The following is a 17717-nucleotide window of genomic DNA, read 5'->3' as shown; positions in this document are numbered from 1 at the left end:
GGTGCCCCAGTGTGCATTGGGAGAGCGTCTCCCTCTGGAAGGCGAAGGAAGATCTCAATGGCAGAGTCTGGTTTTGGTGATTTCAGAAAAGACTTTGACATGTGAGACCCCAAAACTCTGCAAAGAAAAGAGGAGCAATGGAGACCAGCCAGAAGATGGTTTTGTCCAGAAAGTCCACAGTCCTCACAGGCAGGAGGACGTGCCACATGGATGACTGTTCAGCAGCCTTGAAATCTGCTGTCATGGAGCAGAGATCACCACAGTCTGCAGAACACCGGATCCCCAGCTGCCCGGCGCACGGATTCAGAGAAGCTTCCTATCCTCAGACTCCCATCTGCTGTGACATACCTTTCCGTGTCACCAGAACACTGGCAGGTCATCTCCCAGGCCCCTCTGCCTTTTCTACTTCTGTATTCTTCCCCTGGCCCCCAGCATTGGTGGATTCTGTTTGGCATAAACATCATAGGTATTGAAAATTTACTGAAAGTGCCCTATAGATTCTGAAATCTTTCTCTCATGCACACACACACACACACACACACAGAGAGAGACACATGTCACTCCAAGGATGCTAAAATGCCTGACCATCCAGCACACTCACTCCTTTGCCTTAAGGAATTAAAAAGATTACAACTGAACTTTATTACACCTGGACATAATTTACTTTGTGAGAATTGGCTTTCTCTGGGCACCTGGAATGTTCTTGGGGAAAATGGGTCATGGACTAGATGGATTTTGACCAGGAAACATGGTTAAGAAGGTCTGGAACATGGGGTGTTTCTGCAGCCGCAGTGACATCCTTGGGTGGCCAGGAGGGAGACACCTTGAGTTTGCTGGTTATGAGGTACGGTGGGGAAAGGGGGGTCACTGCAGGTGACGCAAGCAAGATAAATGATAGAAAAAGTCAAAAGACAGGTCACCCAGTTCCCAGCTCTGTGTACTGCGTCCAGATCACCAGCTCCTCCCTCATGCCGCTCTCCCCACTCCAGGCAGGCAAGTCTCCTCTCCCACTACAGAGCCCCTGCTGCCAAGACCACCGGCCCAGAGGCCTAACTGGCCTCAGTGGATGGTAAATAGTAAACATGTAAATACAGGTAGGTGGGCTCAAGTCTTCTATCATGGAGCTCATTTCCAGAGGAAGGCGGGCACCAATCCAGACTATTTTCAGGAAAGAATATCATCCCCCAAGATTTTCTGTAAAGAGGCCGGCACTTGTCCAAACTATTTTCTGGAAAGAATATTATCCCCCAAGATTTTCTGTGAAGAGATGCATTGCATAATGGGAAGGAAACTGGGCTGGAAGTTTTAACCTGATATTTCTTCCCTACATTGACATTGACTCACTGTGTGACCTTGGGCAAGTTGCTTCACCTCCTGGAGAGGCTCTTTCTTTCATGTAAATGTCATGCCACCTTTGACTTGTTTGCTGCCATTTTTGCAGGGAAAAGCACCCTGGGAAATGTGATTAAGGAGAGGCTCCTGGCCTCTTAGCCAGAGGAGGGGACTTTCATGCTCAGACCCTGCGAGCACTTTGGCTCAGCTCCTTTCGTGTTAATTTCCTCCTTCTTCTCACCAATCCCGCTGTCTCCGTGTAAGGGCACAGCACGGCAGATTGCATGTAAAATTGCTTTCTAAAAGGCACACACATGCATCCTGCCTGGGATGCCTTTGTGTAGAGCTGGGGCTGATTCATCTCCGAAGCCTAATTCCAGCCTTGGCACTGGCTTGCAGAGGTGTCATTGGGAGGGTTTGGGAGGACTAACATTAGTGCTCTCCAGGGTGGGGCAAATATAGCCCTGGCTCCCCGTGCCAAGGAGCAGCATCATGTCCAGGGCTCTCCAAAGTCAGCAGAAGGGCTCAGCACAGCAGGTGTCCACGCCTCTGCCTATTTTACTTATTTATCAGTTTGCTATCTGCCTCCCCAGCTTGTAGGTGGCCTCGGTGATGGCAGAGGTTCGTCTAGTTAGCTCGCTCCTGTATCCTGAGCATGGAGAATGGCACTGGAACATAGTCCACTACTAAGAAATATATTTTGAGGGGCACCTGGGTGGTTCAGTCGGTTAAGCGTCTGCCTTGGGCTCGGGTCATGATCCCAGCGTCCTGGGATCAAGCCCCACATTGGGCTCCCTGCTCAGTGGGGAGACTGCTTCTCCCTCTCCCTCTCCCTCTGCCCCCCAACCCTGCTCGTGCTCTCTCTCTCTCTAATAAATGAATAAAATCTTTAAAAAAATTTTTTTAAATATATATATTTTGAATGAATGAATGGCAATATGTTTGGTACAAAGCTATATTGCAGAGCATACTCTTGGCATCTGGTTCTTGCCCCACAGGCTTCCCCTAAACTGATTGAGAGCAAGGCAGGCAGAGGTCCCAGGCAGCAGCGCTTGCTCCAACGTGAATGTTCCCCCAGGTGATGGAAGGAGTAGAGGAGGGGGTGGTGCTGACAAAGAGTTCCTTTACCTCCACTCCAAAACAGAAAGTAATAAATGTTCGTGGTATAAAGGAGAGCAAGAAGGTGCTAACTCCCACCGCACAGTGACTGTGGGTCTTTTCACGGTTCTATAATGTAACTAAGCCCAAAAGATATATTCCCTGAGCCTTAATCATAACAAAAATAAGTGTTGTGTTTTATACTGAAGATGGATTGAAATGTGCTCAGGTTCCTTTATACTTGGATGTGGCACTTATGACCCAGTCTCGGAGGACCTGCACTTGGGGACAGGGATGAAGGTCTACTCAGTTTCCCTTGGCCTCTTCCAAAGGCTGGAAGCATAAGCTTGAGATGAGTGACCATTTATCGAGCATCTACTGTGTGTTGGATACTGGAGTAGGCTCTGTGGGTAAGACAGCATCCCCAAGGTGTTTGTAGGCTAGCAAGCGGCCCTGGCATATAAAGCATGGTTGTAATAAGGTAGTAGGAATTCAAGTAAGAGATGGCGAGGGCTGAATGGGAGCGTTCCCAGCAGGAATGGAGAGAAGTGACAGAGTTGGGAGAACTTGAGGCTAAAGATAACAAAACTTAACGAGTAATAACGAAACTTAACCTCCACCTTGGTTGAGGTGGAGAAGGAGAGGGAGGGTTAGTATGACTCCCAGGTTTGGGACTGGGGTAGTGGGGTGGGGCTGGGACTCTCAGCACTGGAGAGGAAGCATGGCAGATTTGGGAGATGGAAGAGTTCAGCTTTAGACGGATTGAGGGCGAGGCTCCTACGGGCCATCCAGTGGGAAAAGTCCACCAGGAAGTGGACTAATTTAATACCAGATATCATTTACAGAACGGGAGAGTTTCGCTCTTTAATATTTTTAAACACCAATAATGTTCTAAAGAGCCCTCTCCTCCTTGTTTGAAGTGGGGGGTGGTGTCCCTTCAAAGTCTTATCTTTGAAACAAGCATCACATCAGCCCTGAGTGCAAGTGAAAATGAGCTGAGCCAGAGCAGTGGGGAATTCGGTCTGTCTGGCTCTGTGCCCTTCTTCAGCGACCCCTGCTCTGGCCCCCTGCGCTGTCAGCTCCAAAGGATATTTATCCTTCCAGCCTCAAATCATTTAACCCTTCTAGGGCCTTTCAAGACAAATCCTGGGCATCTGAGACACCTCAGACACGTCTAGGAATAAGCACAGAAGGTGAAAGTGTCCGCCTCTGCTCAACCTAGCCAGAGCCTTTCTCTGTGTCTCCTGCCTTCAAAGCCAAAACAAAGCTTCCTAGTAAAACAGGTCCCCATGCTCAAGCGGTGTGGTCAGAAAATTTCACTGGAGATCAGAAAAATGATTAGAGCCTCAGCAGAACTTCAGGATACAGATGGTACCCAACTTACGATGGTTTGACTTATTATTTTTTGACTTTATAGTGGTGTGCGAGCAATATGCATTCAGTAGAAACCTTACTTCGAACTTTGACTTTTGATCTTCTCCCAGGCTGGCCATATGTGGTACGATGCTCTCTAGAGATGCTGGGAAGTGGCAGCCCCCAGTCACCCATGTGATCACAAGAATACACTTACAACCATCCTGTACCCAGACAACCACTGGTTTTCACTGTCAGTACAGCATTCAATAAATAACATGAGATATTCAACACTTTATTATAAAACAGGCTTTGTGTGAGATGATTTTGCCCAGCTGCAATCTAGTGTAAGTGTTCTGAGCACATTTAAAGTAGGTTAGACCAAGTTATGGTGTTTGATAGGTTAGGTGTATTAAATGCATTTTTGAAAAAAAATAAATGCATTTTTGGCTTATAGTATTTTCAACTTACAAGGGGTTTATTGGTAGGTAACCCTTCATAAGTTGAGGAAGAACTGTTTAAAAAAAAAAAAGTCTTGTCAAACAGCATAGTCTTTTTTTCTTAATTTTTTATTATGTTATGTTAGTCACCATACAATACATCCTTAGTTTTTGATGTAATGTTCCATGATTCATTGTTTGCATATAACACCCAGTGCTCCATGCAATACGTGCCCTCCTTAATACCCACCACTGGCCTATCCCAATCCCCCACCCCTCTCCCCTCTGAAGCGCTCAGTTTGTTTCCCAGAGTGCACAATCTCTCATGGTTCATTCCCCCTTCTGTTTACCCCCCCTTCATTCTTCCCTTCCTTCTCCTACCGATCTTCCTATTTCTTATGTTCCATAAATGAGTGAAACCATATGATAATTGTCTTTCTCTGCTTGACTTATTTCATTTATTATCTCCTCCAGCCCCGTCCATGTTGCTGCAAATGTTGGGTAATTGTTCTTTCTAATGGCTGAGTCATATTCCATTTTATATATGGACCACATCTTCTTAATCCATTCGTCAGTTGAAGGGCATCTCGGCTCCTTCCACGATTTAGCTATTGTGGACAATGCTGCTATGCACATTGGGGTGCATACGGACCTTCTCTTCACTACGTCTGTATCTTTGGGGTAAATACCCAGTAGTGTGATGGCTGGGTCACAGGGTAGCTCAGTTTCTAACTTTCTGAGGGGCTCCGCACTGGTCTCCACGGTGGACAGCATAGTCTTCTGAGTAAATGGAAAAAATGAAACCCAATTCTTGCAGCTTTAGAAATCCATATAACCGTTCATTCAACCAACATTTATTAGGCATCTTCTATATTTAATTAAGCCACTTTACAGGATAGTATGGGACACAGTGATGGAAAGTTCGTCTGCCTCCCAAGTAGGCAACACATGACCGATCAAGATTGGTGAGGAAGTAACTTGCAATATGAAGTGGGTTACATTGATGGCAAAGAGCAGCCAAGGGCCCTCTGCAGACCAGCTCACTGAGCCCTCACAACCTTCTGCAGTAGTTTCTATCAGTACCATTATTTTATAGATGAGGAAATTAAGGCACAGGGAAGTTGAGAAATTTGCCAAAGTCACCAATTGGTTAAGTGATGGGATTTGAATTCAAGCAATTAGAATGAAAGACACTTTGTGATCAAATGGCCTTGACATAGGACTGTGAGTGGTGGGTTAGCTTTCAGTGACTGGAGTCATTCCAGAAGGGGCTACACTGTGGGCAAAGACAAGGACATGACACATTTGGGTAAATGAGTGGTGGTCCTGTTTGGGGGAGTTTAGAGTTCTTGAAATGGATTCGTAAAAAATAAGACATGATGGGTCACTTTTAGAAATGCAGACGTCTCTCTACAGGTGATAGGGATTTGTGGAAGATCTTTGAGCTGGAGTGATATGATCAGAGCAGTACTTTAAAAAAGAAAATGTGATTCCTGTGCTCTAGCCACTTAGTAAAATAGAAAGAAAGAAAGAAAGAAAGAAAGAAAGAAAGAAAGAAAGAAAGAAAGAAAGAAAGAAAGAAAGAAAGAAAGAAAGAAAGAAAGAAAGAAAGAAAGAAAGAAAGAAAGAAAGAAAAAGAAAGTTTCCTGGCTGCCTGATAGAATAATTACAGTTTTGCTCACATAGTCAAAAAAGTGGAAGTTTCTGATATTTCTGATTTAAGCAATGATTCAAGGACTTGACCTCCTTTCAATCTTTGGCTTTGCCATCTTTGACAGGTGGCTTCCAGGTTCATTGTGCTATGTATATCAAGACATCAGAAAGAGAGAGAGAGTGGGGAAGGCACCTGCTTCTCAAGTTCTCCAATGAACTCTCCTCCAATTTCCTTGGGAGGCATGTCCCGTGTCCCACCACCACCAGAGGCATGGGGACAAGGAATGTGGTGCCTGACTGAGCAGGCTTCCATCTATGACTGCTCCAGGGGAGGGAAGCATGACTTTTGTTGGAAAGTCTATCACACCTGAATGGGGAAAGAAAAGCTTATTTACCCGTCAGCAATAACTTTTCAGAGTAGTCTAGCACCTCACTTTGAAGCATGGTTGAGGAATGAGTCTTATGAACAAATGAGGCTTAAAATAAAATAACATAAGCATAGTTCCTTTTAGCACCAAATCATATTTGTCTAAATTATTCTTGAAGGTTCCAAATTGATTTTATACTTTCCTACCTAAGTGAACAAAGCTTAACTTAATTTAAGCTTTTCTTGATGACTTAGGGTCCCCATTATGAATGTCACTTATTATAATGCAGTGTGTTGTAAACGGATGGCTTTTGAGTGGTGGAAATATTTGTTCCTGCACTGAACGCCTCCAGAATTCTAGGCTGTTCTGCTAAATTTTCTCTTTAATCTTTCTGTCCCTCTAAGAAGTTTTACAGTCACTGTGTCATCTCAGTGCCTCTAATGTCTGTTTTCCAATGCTTTCTACATTTTCCCGCCATTCTTGTTATTTACTAGTTCCTCCCCTCTGTAGATTTTCTTTTTCCTTCTCTTGAGACTCGGCAATCTTCTTTTCTTTGCCAGTCTTCCACTAGACTCTATTTTGCCTGTTAATGGTAGACAGAGCATGCACACAGTTAGGAGTGGGATTGACCCAGGTGCCAATATAGACGGTGCCTTAGCAACACTATGACCTTGAGCAATTTAACCTTGAACCTCTATTTCCTCAAATATAAACCAAGGTGGTAATATGTACCTTGCCAGTTCACTTTAGAATTGAGATTCATATAATAATAATAATATAAAAAGTTTCTTTGTAACAATTGGTAGCCATCACTGTTATTTTGGCATTTATGGGACCTGGTTTTTATTGGCACCATCAATAGAAATAAAAACAATCCACAGGATTCCAGGGATTTGGAAGCCAATCATGAATGAGGAAGAGCTAGGATAGAGGACACATCTCCACTGAGTAGAGGGTGAAGCCATGAGTCAGGATCCTGAAAGTCTCCGAGGCGTTGTGGATCTTCTAATAGCAGGAGTGTCCTCTAACGACAGGTCTAATATATATATGGATGAAGCCAAAAGAGGACGATCAAGAAACAAAGAAGACTGAGTAAATATCTTCCCTGGTGGTGTTGGTTTTGCCTTGTTTTTACCAAAAAAGCACCCCTCTCAGAAAAAGGAACTGAAACTCTCTCAAGCTGTCAATCCTACCTGCCTTCATCCACTCCCGGCTTTCCTGACAAAGCTGAGACCCCTTTGTCTCTCTTGCCAGGAACAGCTTCCCTGTATTTTACAACCGCTCCGAGCTCAGGTATGGCCAGAGGAGCAAAGGCGGTTGTGTGCTGGGCAGCGTGCCCGAGAGGTTCCATTAACAGAGAGTGGGTACTTAATAACTATATAGTGAGCAAATGAAAAGGGAAAAGAAGAAAAGGTGATTTTTCACTAATACAAAGTAAGTAATTCTGTGGCCCAGAGGACGCATGATGTTTAGCAAATTAAAGCAGGTGGCAAAGTACCTCCCTCGTGTGTACATCACGGCTAATGTCCATCAATGGTCAGCGAACGAGTATACTGGGCCAGCATCAATAATCCTGTTCCTAGCCTTGTGCTTTATTTATTTAACTAATGGCTGCCTTACTGGTAGCACATCATGATGGTGTTTACTGAGCTTGGCAAAGTTAAAAATTATGATTTTGTTTACTCATGTGTTTCCAGCTGGGGTGCTGAGTTGTTGTTCAGGCGGCTGATGACCATTCTTCCACTCTCAGAGCCCCTAAAGCAGGCAGTTCAATAAACAAACCATCAGCTTGAGAACCAAAGTGTCAACACTGACACAATCTGGTTATTTGCTACTTGGCAGTAGTCAATGTCCAAAGCCTCACATAATGACTCATTTTGAAAACTCCCTTATGCTTAGACGATAAAGTAGATAGAAGTAAGGTTACAGTGTAATCAGTGTAGTTTGTACTACTCAGTCCTCTATGAGAAGATGAAGTGTTTGCACTAAATTAAATATTCGATTTTGGACGATTTTGCCTCTTGGTCTACACTCGGGCATTCCAACTGGTAATGAAAACTGAAGAGAAAACCTGGGTGAGGCTGTGGTTCTAGAATACTCTCCTCACCTGCATGAGCTAATTTAGCTACTTGTGAATCCCATACTTAGTGAGCAAGCCTATATGTTAGGTCCTGGGGATGTTACGGTGAGCCAAACCCCACACAGACATGAACCCAGTTCTTAAGAACCTTGCCACTGTGGGGCGAGAGACACTGACTCCAAGACTGTCGACATGGTGAGAGTTAGAAAAGGAGAAACAGAGTGCGAAGCTAGTCTTGGAGTTTAGGGAAGGTTCTCTGAGGATGTGATGCTTTGGGAGAGAGGAGACAGGGGAGGGAGACTTTGAACGTGGTGGTTATTTCAGTTAAGCCACAGAAACACACTGTGAGGTAGACATTATTGCTCCAGTTTATAGTTGAGCCAGCTCGGCTTCCAGAGAAAGTATGTGCAAAGGCCCCACGGCACAGCCTTAGGAATCGCGCCACTTGGAACTACAAAGTCAAAGTCAATGCGACTGGAGTCTGGAGAGCTACGAGGGGGTGGGGACACAGAAGGATTGGGCGAGGGATGAGGGTCTCGTAAGCCACTGGAAGGACCTTGTCCTCAAAGCAACAGGAGGATACTCAGGGATTTTAGGATTTAGGGATACTAAATGAAAAGGGAAAAGAAGCACAAGCAGGTCTTAATTAGATGTGCATTTTAGAAAGGCCTCCCTGACATAGGTGGACAGTAGAAGTGTGGGGGAGGCCTGGCGGTGATCCTTGAAGACAGTGGGTTGAAGCAGGAGTGGGGGGCAGGGGGAAGCAAGGTGCAGGTGGGTAGAAAAGATCAAACACAGACACAACCTGGGTGGGTAGTGGGTTATTCAGGAGAGTCCTTTTTGTATCTGTAACAATCAAGTCGTGACAGTCGGACTGGTTACACCTTACTGAGCGTCTGCTGTGCCATTCTACAGATGAGAACGTTGAGACTCAGAGTAGGGAAGTACCTACCAATAAATGACTTAACTGAGATTTGAATCCAAGTCTGACTCTTTCACTTCAACTCTACAAATTTAATGATCCGTCCGGTTAGATTGTTTTCTCATCGGTCAACTGAAACCATAGCTTTTTTTCCCCTCCGTTTAATTCAGGTATATGTGGAACCCCTACATTCTCATAATTCTCTTGTTTTTGACCATCTGTTATCAGCTATCAAATTTGGACCATGCTGTGTTTACCTGAAGGCCCTTTTAAATGTAGCAGGGGCCAGAGAAGCCAGTTTTGTGGAATCTGGTTTGTCTGGCAGCATTAAATATCACCCTACCCTCATAAAAATGCAGCTTTTCGTTTGTTTTCATGAGCACAGGGGCCTATATATCCACTCCCCTCACAGCAGGGGGTTATTTGAAAGGCTGGGAGGGGAGCCATCCTCTCCCGTCAGGCCTTGTCCTGGCACGCCAGAGAAGAAACAGGCTCTGGAAACGGGCCTGTCTCTCTGACAACTCATCTACACCTTCTTTGGACAGAGAGAAACCATCTACTGCTTGCCGAGAAAGTAAGGCACTCAAGTCTTTCTCTAACAATCTATTGAGTGCCTGCTGTGTGCCATGCATACATCACGATCCCTGCTCTCTTGGCACTCGTGTTTTAGTGGCGGGGACAGACAGTAAAGAAATTAAAAATGTAAATCATTAGAGACTGTGGTAAGTGCCAGAGGAAATAAACAGGATCGTGCATAAGAGGATCGTGAGAAGCGTGTAGCTCTGCTTCTGCGTCTGGTAAAAATGAGAGCCATGGCAAAACCTGCCTTTCAAGGCTGCTTCAGGATTAATTTAGGTGATGTATGTATTGTGTTTAGAACAGTGCCTGGCATATCAGCTGAACGTTTTTGTCAGTGTTATTAGTGGTTAATATCTTTGTTACGTAATAAGTGGGAGAGACCCCTTCCAATGAAGGCAGTCAGGGAGTGCCTCCTGGAGGAGATGACTTCCAAGCAGAGACCTGAGAGATGAGAAGGAGCGGGGCATGTGAATCACTGGGGAAGCAAAGACTAGAGGCAGAGAAGGAGCACCTGATCTCTCCCAGGGGTCTATGGGGCTGAGAATAGCAAGTGACTCAAGCTGAGGGCCACAAGGTGGGCAAGGCTCGACCAGGTAAAGAATTTGGGTTTACTCTTCAAGTAGGGCAGGGGAGTGGCGTACTCTGTGCATTAAAATTCTCACCTTTGCAGCCATGCGGGGCATGACGTGTAGGGTGAAAGCGGCCAGACCCAGGAGCAGCACCAGTGGGTAGGGGCGCCGGGGGCATGGTGGGGGGCAGAGGGTGAAGACCCCGTAGGTAGCAGTGTATTTGTTTACAGAGCTGCCAGAACAAATTACCACAACCTGGTTGTCTTAGAACAACTCAAATGGAGCCTCTCACGGTTCCAGCGGCTCGAAGTCCGAGATCAGGGTTTTGACTCTCTGCAAGGTCTAGGGCAGAATCGTACCTTGCACCTTACAGCTTCCTCAGCATCCGCGGGCCGGTCCGTGCCTCGCTGCAACCTCTGCCTCCTTCCTCATGGGTGTTCTCCCTGGGTGTCGCTGTGCCTCTGAGTCTCTTCTTACAAGGACACTAGGACCGCTCTAATCCAGTGCGACCACCTCTTGACTTACCTCTTCGTTATGTTGGCGAAAATGCTTTTTCCACATGAAGTCACATCCACAGGTAGGACTTCAACATTGCTTCGTGGGTGCGTGGCGAGGAGCTGTGGGATGAGCAGAGTTCAACCCACAGCAGGTCTCTGAGTCTGGCCACACCTTTGCAGGGCTGCGCTGGCTGGAGAAGAACCCCTGTGGCCCACCTCCTGGGACGAGAGCAGCCTCCAGCCCTGCGTGCGTTCTCCCTGTAATGTGGGGTATGCCTGCTCTCGAGCTGTTCCTGGCAGCTCATTCCAAATAAGCAGGCAAGTGGTGCCGGGGCAGGCAGCCTGTCAAATAAAGAATGATCCTTCTTACTCATCTGTCCCCACAAAACCACTCCCAACTGTAGGGTCCAGCTTCAGTGCACCACTATTTCATGATTCCTTGTCAGTGAGTCCCCAGCGACTTTGACCAGTCTATGGATATAGTGGAAATTCTTAGATTTGTAGGAGTGAGGAGACCTGAGGTTCATCCCAGGTGCCTCTTTTAGGGTGTGACCTTGAGCAAATCATATAATGTCTTGCCTTTCAGCTCCTTCCTCTGTAAAATGAGGATCCTGGTGTGGTCCAGGGGTTCTCAACCTCGAGGATGCATCAGAAATCACTTGGAGGACTTGTGAAAACACAGATTGCTGGGCGCTGCCTCAGAGCATCTAGGATGGGGTCTGCGAATTTGCATTTCTAGAAAGTTCCTAGACTTTGTTGTCACGGCGGATCTGGGAACCACACCTTGAAAATTATTAGCCTAAACAATCTCTGCGATTTCGGTCAGTGTTGCTATTCAGTTGGGAAGAGGTAGGTTTGGGCCACGTGTACGAGGATGGGTCCAATAGGGCTGGAGGAGTCGTAGCAGGTGGAGAGAGGGGTATCAAGAAGGAGCTTTAAATTTGTCTGGAGAAACTGGGTGGAAGGTATGCCTTTAATTGAGATGGCAAACCTTCCCCTTTGAGAATGGCTTTACTATATTCATACTACAGATGAAAAACAGGGACTCAGAAAAACTAAGCCACCTCGCCCAAAATTATCCACCTAAGGAGAGGAAGAAGTGGGTTCAAGCCAGGGACTCCAAAGGCGGTAACTTAAACACTGCTCAGTACTGCCGCCTGCCCGTGGAGCTCTCATCCTAAGGCAGCCAGTAGATGGAAATCATGAAAAATGGGTTGGGGGGAGAGAGGAGGACTTCCTGGCTGTGAAGGCTGGTGGGTGGGCTTGTCACTGAGAGACAAGAGCAGCTTGAAAGAGTAACATTTTTCTAGGGAATCACATTAAATAATCAGAATGGTTTATACCCATGTCAGGCTGAACCGAGATTGACAGCTAATAAAAGCCCAGTAATTACAGGAAAACATCAGATTGAAAAGTGCAGAGATTCTTGAAACACCTGAAGCCATTTAATATATCTTATGTTTGCTCCAGACCAACAAGCAGCTCCCAGAGCAAGACTGGTCTCATTACTGAGCTAATGGACATTATGCTCTGAGGTACCTTTCCCTCTGCCAAATAAATCAGAATTTTAAAAAGTGAAGCCTGAGATTGCCATGCTGCAAATGTTTGCAAGGACATCACTGAGCGTTTTAGGTGTCAAGTTTAATTTGACTTGGCCTGGTCTATTCTCTTAAGAAAGGCTCAGGAGGCATCAGCTGGGTCACAGGGAGAATTCCTTCTGCTCCTGCTCTCTGGGCTGTGACAGAAATCAGACCCTGATTCCCTGAGCGTGCCTTCTCAAGCAAGGATTGCTCCTGTCGCCTGAGCCCAAAGGAGTAAGTTGTGATTCAAGTTGTCATGCTCCCCTGTTCTCTGATTGGGAGAAGGGGGTGTAGGTGGAAGGAGAGACTCATTCACACCTTCTAAAATATTCTAAAACATTCCTGAGCCCCTACTAAGTTGCAGACACTGTCCTAGGTACCGGGATGATGACAAATGCTTACACATTAACAAAGAGCAAAAGTGAGGACAAAAATAAAATGGTAAGCTCCGTGTGTGTGCCTGTCCGCGCCGTGCACGCTCCCCCCAGAGAGCCTCCCATGGGCCCCTGTACGGCATACTTTTGGGGCCTAACCAGGCTGCAGCCCTGAGCACCAGTGGCCTCCATGCACTGTAGATTTTCCTGGGCATTTTTTACTTCACAACAGCTCTAACGACCTTGGCATCAAGCTCTTACTGGGGATTAATAACTGGCTGGGCTTAATGGCCCTCGCTGTGTCCTGGGCCATTTTCCTAGCCAGCCATTAATTCCAAGCAGTGCCCTCAGCTCTGGCCATTATGGCTCCCTGGACGGAGACGCTGTCCTGAGGCAAAGGGCCACAGCCTCCTTCTCTGCAGACAGGCTTTCCACATTATACACCCCCTCCCTTTTTCTCTCCATGGCATCTAGTACAGAGGGCTGGGGTCTTCAGGCAAATACCTGGTTAGGGCCACCACATCATGTCTTCTCTCTGCGTCTCGGGAGGTTGGTTTTCTCAGAGAACAGACAGGGCAGACGGCTGGGTCTCATTCACTCATTTATCAATCCACCCATCTAGTCAGTGTTCACTGAGTGCCTCTTATGGGTCAGGAAGCAAGAGAGATGACCAAGATTGGAGTGATCTCATATGGAGGCCCATGTTTCTTAGCAAAGGATGGAATACCTCACTAAATGGGGCTCTAAGGAAACTGTCCCCCAGAATCAGGAGACTGAGCACTGTGAGGAAGAAGTCAGAGAGAAGGCCTGGCTAGCCAGCGAGCTCCCTGGGAGCCGCTTCTGCTCTTGGGTCCTCCGTGGAGCTTTAGCTCCCGGGCCCGCTAGCAGAGCTGCAAGTTCACCTTCCGTCCTCTGCTCAGTGATTCATCAACCCAGCAACTGAGTGCTTGAGGGAAGCATGTGTGAACACTGCATCAGGAATCCTAACTCGCCAAGGCGTGCATATTTCCACCCATATCATTAGGACCCTAAGGATTTTAATCACGAGATGTGGAGCAGCCCGGCTCTCTCCGAGGACCATAATGCATCCTGAGAAACAGGGTCATGGAGTTTGTGTAATTTCTAGTCATCCTGCCTCCCAAGACATCGTCAGTCCTTCCAAAGGCAGAAAACAGACTTCATTTCCTCCTTTGGAAGTGATTCAGCCTTTGGTACATGCTCTTCTCAGCTGCGGGAAATGTTACATTCTGTTTAGAACAGCTATTGTCATTTTACTGGCACCACTTACCAAAAGACACTTAAGGCATAATTCAGACTTCAGTCTTTTTCACATTGTTTGGTGCATCTGCACAACGCAGAGTGGGTGTTGTTGCCGGAGGTAATCAATACCTCGGAGCTCAGGCAGATGGGCGGGAATCGGGAGGGAGGGGTTTCTGGACTGGGTGGACCCAGCGTATGCGTGTGATGCCCAGTGATCACAGAGGGTCAGTAGGGCACAGGCAGGAGCCGTGGCCTTGCCTGAAAGGGTCTTCCGTGGGCCTCACATGCACAGAGGCGGAGGACAGAAAGCACTGCAATTTCCATAGGCGACACAGTTCACCTGTCACCCAGCCTGTGCTCTGAGAATTGCAGCAGAATAATTCATTATGGGGGGGAGAGATGTGGGCACTCTTCTTCAGAATGTTTTTCCCAGTAAAAATAAGCACAATGTCTTGTAATTATCAGTCACACTAGAAAATTCAGATGATAATTCGAGGTGAGTCTGATAAGAAAAAGCAGGTTCCAATGGCCTTAGGGTCCAATGGAATGAAATCCTACAAAGTGACCTTATTAAACAAATGTACTGAGTTACACAGTACCTCACGGGTGTATTGAGTGTTCAGTGTGTGTCTTTTAAATGAATGAACGAATGAATGTCATATGGCCACAAGTATCTAGTTGATCTTCTCTTTATTTTATGGGTGAGAACATTAAGGACCTGACTTATAAAACTCAGACCCTGGGTCTCCTGACCCTAATCATCACTGAGTAACGTGATATTTGCTGGTGCCCCTGTCAATCTTGCAGGACTTTTTTTAGTGGGCTTCCCCACAAGTAGAGGTTTCCCAGGATGTAGGACTTTCCATGCTGACACCCAAATAACTCCTAAGAAACCGGGTGGGTCGGTCACCCTGAGTGTCTGAGTCTGCCCTGCAATTCCACCTGCTCCCCCAGCCACCCTCCGTCAGCCCTCACCACCAAGCTCCTGCCTCCACTTCCCTCCTGGCCAACAGAGCTTAGGCTCTGCCCCTTTGGCTCAGCTGAGAGTCTCATGGCCAACGCCACCAAATCCAGAGAACACTTGCCAAGTCTTGTTTGACTTGTCCTCTCATGTTTTGTGAGTCCATCGACCACAGCCTCTTTTTTAAAGCTATCTCATCTGTTGGTCTCCATCGCACCATCCTTTCCTGGTCCTCCCGCCTCTCCAGCTCCTCCAGACAGGCTCACATGTTCTCTCACCTTTGGTGCCATGGCCCCTGGTGCCTAATTGTATTCTAGCACTTACCTGTGGTCCTGTAATTGCTTACCTGGGGGCACATTCACCTTAGATTGTGTGCCCCCTTGAGAGGAAGGACAGGGTCTTTTCATCTATAGCACCAAGATCAGTGCCTAAGACATGATAAGAACTCCATGGCTGAACAGATCTTTTAACTTTCCCTCTTCATCCTTTCTGCGTGGGATGTGCAGGTAAAATCAGAAAAAGAAAAACTAAGTATTTCCTCCATACTTTGGCCCATGAAATTGCCCCTCACCCCCAGCAGTTGGTTCAGGGGATTCAGAAGGGCTTCCAATTCCAGGTTCCAGGAGTTCTCTGAGGGGAATAGGGGTCACTTTTTACACCTCTGGAATGTGGCTATTCCTCAAAAGGAAGATTTGGTCTTTTTTTTTTTTTTTTAAGATTTTATTTATTTATTTGTCAGACAGCAAGAGAGCACAAGCAGTGGGAGCCGCAGACAGAGGGAGAAGCAGGCTCTCCACTGAGCAAGGAGCCCGAAGTAAGGACTTGATCCCAGGACCCTGAGATCATGACCTGAGCTGAAGGCAGACACTTAACTGACTGAGCCACCCAGGAGTCCCAGGAAGATTTGGTCTTAAGTACATTTTACTCGCCTTCACTTAAGGCTCTAAACGGATGGGTCTACTGTTAACGGGACTCCAAGGAATGGACGTATTGGATACAAGACCTTTGTCACTTTACTGCATCCAGCTGGCCCAATGCCCTAAAAGCAATAACAACACTACTGATTAAGAAACAGCATCACTGAGGGGCGCCTGGGTGGCTCAGTCATTAAGCGTCTGCCTTCAGCTCAGGTCATGGTCTCAGGGTCCTGGGATCAAGTCCCACTTTGGGCTCCTTGCTCAGTGGGGAGCCTGCTTCTCCCTCTCCCACTCCCCCTGCTTGTGTTCCCTCTCTCACTGTGTCTATCCCTGTCAAATAAATAAAATTAAAAAAAGAAAAAAGAAACAGCATCACTGAGCTTCTGGGGTTGAGAGAGGGAAAAAAGAAGGCAATGAGTTAAGAAAACATCTCATGGCACGTGTTCGGTTTATTCTACAGCACTGTGATGCTATGATGGTTAATCTCTGCACTCTGATTTCCTGGGTTTCAATTCCAGCTCTGCCACTTCCTAACTGTATGGCCTTGAACAAGTTCCTTACTTTTCTATCCCTCCATATTCTCATCAGTAAAATAGGGGTGATAATATAAGATCTTTCTTATGGGGTTATTTGAAGAATTAGTGCAATTATATAAAAAGCTCAGAACAGTGCCTGACCCATGAAGGCATCTAATCACAATTAGCAAAAAGTGCCCTCTCTTTCCTTTGTACCCCCCGCCTTGCTGTGCTCTGAACAGCCCCCTTTACTAACACTTTCACACAGTCTCCCGCCTCATCCCATCACACTTATTGCAGATCTTGACTGACCAACTGTCCCTCACTAAAGTATAAACTTTGAGAGGTTTCTGTTTTTGCATCCCATTTGCATTCTTACTGCCCACCGTAGTGCCTGTCACCTCAGAGTAATTGGGTGTCAAATGAATGATGAGAATTTGCAATGGTAGAGTCAACACTTCCTAAGTTTATACGTCAATTATCAACCCGAAGTGATCAGTACTGACTTACTGAGAGCCTGCAATCACTCCACTCCGACAGGTAATCCCAGTAACAGTCATCATTACCCGATGATCGCCGCGCCAGCGCCTGTGTCAGGATCTGGGTTCAACCCCCTGCAATTGCTATTTTTCAAATACTGGCAATTTCAAATGGCCCCGTCTAATACTGTGTGCATTTTCATTCTACGAAGATAGAATGAGGCATTCATTATCCTCGTTTGGAGATGAGAAACCTGAGATTCTCACAGGTCAGTGGCTTGCCAAGGTCCCACAGCTAATAGGTAATGGAGACAAGGCTGGACCCGTGGCGTAAGGCCCCGGAGCTGGCACCCTCGGTGACTGCGCAGTGAGGGAAGGTGGCTGTCCTCAGATGCCCTTGTCTGGCTCTGAAGGCAGAGCTATTATGGTGCAGGAAAGTCCCAGAGTAACTAGAAGCCCTGAACTGGATCCGACTTCCCGAGAGCGTGCAGGGAGCCCGTGTGCCCCGTTCAGCATTCACAGGGAGGAAGGGCAGAGGCTCTGGGGCACGTGTAACAATGCAGCTTTCCTTCAGACCATTCTTGATGGTCGTTTTCTTGTGCACTTGCTGGCCTTGGCCTCAAGCCCTAATTACATTATCTTCAAACAGCAACTAAGAGATATTTATCATTAAACATGAACAGGAGAATGTTTAATGTGTGGGAACATAGGTGTTCAGAAAGCAAATCATTGGTTCAAGG

General features: G+C 46.6%; 1 protein-coding gene across 1 annotated transcript in view; it reads left to right on the top strand.

The window, feature by feature from the left end:
- Window positions 1–17717, top strand: part of ST6GALNAC5 (ST6 N-acetylgalactosaminide alpha-2,6-sialyltransferase 5) — a 161340-nt gene that overhangs the window by 121483 nt on the left and 22140 nt on the right. The window lies entirely within an intron of this gene.

Source organism: Ursus arctos, unplaced genomic scaffold (genome assembly GCF_023065955.2).
Source record: "Ursus arctos isolate Adak ecotype North America unplaced genomic scaffold, UrsArc2.0 scaffold_12, whole genome shotgun sequence".
Lineage (NCBI taxonomy): Eukaryota > Metazoa > Chordata > Mammalia > Carnivora > Ursidae > Ursus > Ursus arctos.
This window is presented reverse-complemented; position numbering and strand designations above follow the sequence as displayed.